The sequence below is a fragment of the Plectropomus leopardus genome, chromosome 17 (genome assembly GCF_008729295.1).
Source record: "Plectropomus leopardus isolate mb chromosome 17, YSFRI_Pleo_2.0, whole genome shotgun sequence".
Classification (NCBI taxonomy): domain Eukaryota; kingdom Metazoa; phylum Chordata; class Actinopteri; order Perciformes; family Serranidae; genus Plectropomus; species Plectropomus leopardus.
In genome coordinates this window covers 3,849,294-3,853,263 of record NC_056479.1, presented here as the reverse complement: position 1 = coordinate 3,853,263, position 3,970 = coordinate 3,849,294, and positions in this window count along the sequence as shown.

The window sequence follows — 3,970 nt, the reverse complement described above, 5'->3', positions numbered from 1 at the left end:
GACATGTGCATTAGTATTAACAGTTCCTTTATCATATAACACAATATGAGCACTCTTTCAGGTGCATAATCATTTGTCATTCTGTGTTATATTTGATTGGAGGAGTTATTACACTTGATAAATACTTTGACATAAAGAAAATGTTTGTATATCTATTTTGTAGTGTATCAAAGGGAGTTATGAACCATTTTATTAGTGTTTTCATAGAACTTATACATGCTTAAATTGAAGTGTTACCAATGCAACTGCTGACAATGTTAGTGCTATTATTAGTACTACTTCTAATATTACTACTGATACTGCTTACTTGACTTTAGCAGCAGCGGTGCTGCACTGGAATTGCAAAAAAAGAAATTGTAGGCCAATGTATGAAGGCTGCACTCCTTTATTAGGGCTACAACCAAGGCCTACCAAGGAAGACACTGGGCTCATGCCCTCAGTAGCGATTCTGGAAATGATGCATTCTAGTGTTTCACATTGCAGTTTACATGATCAGCCTGGTATTTTCCAGACTACATGATCTTTTTTTCTTAATAGGATTTTTTTTTTAATGAAGATAGACAGAGACAAAGCTCATAGAAAAAAAGAACGTATGTGTCTTTTCAACATTTGGGGTAAACATATATAAAATTCAGTCCTCTGACAGATCATTTTAATCACCAAACGCTCCATTTCCTGCATTCTGGTTACTTTTTTTCCACCAATATTTGCCTTTTTTTTCATCAGTTTGTGCCGTTAATGTGGTTAATTTTGTCAAAATAAAAGTCCTCTGCTACTTCCATGTATTTATTTGTCTAAATATTGGGGGGGCTCATGTCCCCTGCGTCCCCCTGAAACTACACCCATGCTAATAGGGTAGAAACACTGTAATGAAAGTTGTAAATTATACAACCAAAATTGGTTTAAAAAAATGTATCGTTAGTGTTACTAGCAGTTCTTTGGTGCAAGTGCTATCGGTAAGTTGACAGAGTTGCTGAATGTTACCATTGTATATCTCTGCTTCTTTTGCAACACGTGCCAACTTTTACTACTTGCACTCCAATTCCAAGCCTCATTATAGCTGTTTGTACATGACGTGAGAAGCCAGGGAGGAAATCGAACTCCTGCAGCTCTCATCAGACTCGGTGTCTATCAGTCTTTTGGTGCAGAGACAAACACAGGAACCGCAGAGGCTTCACAAGCTCCTAATGGACGGATGACGACGTTCCTAATGAATGCACTCATCATCTGGGTGGGTGTGGGGACGGGTGGGTGAGGGGGTGTTTATGGGTTTATGACAGTCTTTTGGTGTTGCAGCCAAACAGACGCCCCTCTCCTCTAAGCTTCAATGTACAACTGAAAGAGACACATATTTTAAACACATGCTGGCTCATCCGCTTCTTTCTCTCCCAGCCACCCCCCCCCCCCCCCCTCACCTCTGTCTCTTTCACACACAGACCAGATTCAATCTGCTACGAACAGAAGAAACCTCTCTGAACTTTCCCACTGCAGCCCCATTCACAGCAGAAAAAAGAGGTCTCCCTATAACTGGAATTATGGAGTGTAAATCACAGATTACTCCCCACCATTTCACCCAGACAACCCCCCTATTTAATTAGCAGTGATGCAATGACACGAAGCATGGTCTTACTGTAAAGTCTCTTCTTTAATAGGAATCCAGCATCAGCAGTGCCATCGCACAAAGAAGACAACAACACACAGAAGAGAGGAAAACATACAAGAAGGGACTGGAACATTTCACAGGGAGGAGAGGATCAGAGTGACTGGAGTTTGCCCGCTCGTTAATAATGCCTTTACTGTGGCCACATGGCTTACATTTGCCTCATTCAAAAAAAAAAAAAAAAAAAAGCGGAGGGAAAATAAAATGACTTGTGAAGCTCCGTCCATACTTATTAGCAGCAAAAAAAAAGGAAAAAAATCTCCAGAAACTTTGATCAGGGGGGTCAGTACTGGGACAGGAAGCGGGATAAAGTCATAGTAAAGGCGGAAAGTAATAGAGTCAGTAATTAAAATCAAAAGCATAATTTATATCGATGCATTGCTTCATTTTAAGGGACTGATCGTTATTTACGAGAGAGGAAGGGGTGGTGCAAAAAAGGGGGAGGCATGTCAAGTATTGTTTTATGGGGAGAAATTTCTGTTTTTTTTAAATGTTTTGTTTTTAATGTTGGCTTATGTTAGGGACAAACACCTTTAAATTATTGTATAGATAACCCTCTCATTCCCAAAAATCCACCAGAGGGTTTAAAAGGCATCTTCTTTTCAAAAATTCCCAAAATTAAAACATTCCTTACCCCGTAAAAACATAGTATTTGATTTAAAAACAGTGTCTGTGATGCCTTAAAATTTGTAGTTTAGAGAATCTGAGAAAACACGTTGAATCAATTTGAATTACCCCAACTTGTCTTTTTTTGTTTTTTTTTTTAATTTAGAGGATTTGCATTTTGCTTAAGAAATTAGCTTTGTTTTAGCAATAACTTTCACTCTCATGCTGTTTACTTGTTGCATAGGCTCCAATATATTCATCACAGAACTACCCCAATGTATCTTTCCAAATTCTGTCAACTTAAAATTCAAAGGCAGACACTAGCTCATAACAAATCATTTTTTACATTTTGGTTTTGGGCTATTCATGGTCTTGAGAGCGTCATGCATTTCCCCCCATGGTAGTCAATGACACTCAAGTTTAAGTGTTTGTAGCTTCTGGGAGGTTTAAAACCAAGAAATAAATAGGCTAAATAACGAACAGTACCTTATCAACCCTTTCGCCCTTCCCGTCCTATTACTTAGACTACATCAGCAAATCATTACTGTTCACCATTAAACAAACCGTAGACACAAAGAGCTCATCGGACTGACATCAGAACAGATCAGACAGTCGGCACAACAACATGGAGAACAGAATCTAAAGAACATGACGGACAGAAAAGAGAGAAATCTATATTACAGTCAGATGCCATGTCCCAATAAGACAAAACAATACTCAGCAATATTTAACTCATTCCAATAAGAAAGACGAGGTTACTCACTTTATATACAATAAATTAGAAATATTTCCTATCGAGAAACTTCTATTTGTTTTAATTTTTTCTGTAAGCATTCCCCTCTGACAGATTCAACACACAAAGAGATAAACGACGGAAGTCTTCAAATGACGAGTGACTCGAGGCATGCGCAAACCATGTAAACATTTGTACTCGTAAATAGAAGATTTGATGCTTATCGAGAAATTGTAGCGCTTAAGACTTTGCAAAAAAGGCTGCTTGTAGACCCGTTCATGACTGCGTGTAAACTACAAATAAAACAACTAAATTGGAGGCGACATCCACGCAAATGTGCGTAAAATATGTTTTTTTACAGTGTGCACAAGCAGCCTTTGTGCTCTGCAAGCCGCAACGTCCAGCACACACACACACACACACACACACACACACACACAAAAGCGCGCGCGCGCGCGCGCACACACACACACACACACACACACACACACACACACACACACACACACACACACGACGTTGTAAAGCCAATGTGTTGTTTATGAGCCGTCCATAAAACTGCCATCGGACGCCATTTAACTACTTCGACACTTCAAATAACGCCGGCCTTCCGACACGGCCTCTTCATATTTTAACTTTCAGATCAATAAAATTCTGCATAAACTGAACCAGATAATACCCCGAGCTAATAAATGTAACACTATTGCTAAAGCATTGCGCGGGGATAAATCTGAAGTGTCTGTTTGTATAAACGTGTTATAGAACCTCTAGGAATGATATTTCCAGGAAGAAAAAAAATTATATAATAATAATAAAAGGGACTTTTAAAAATGTCAGAATAGCTCATGGGGGTATTTCCTCTTATTTCAGTCCCAGGTTGCGTTTGGAAGCCGCCGTTAAGCACATATTTTTTCCTGCAATGAGAGAGAGAGACGCCTTGCATAGCAGATAATACACAATATAGCCTACTG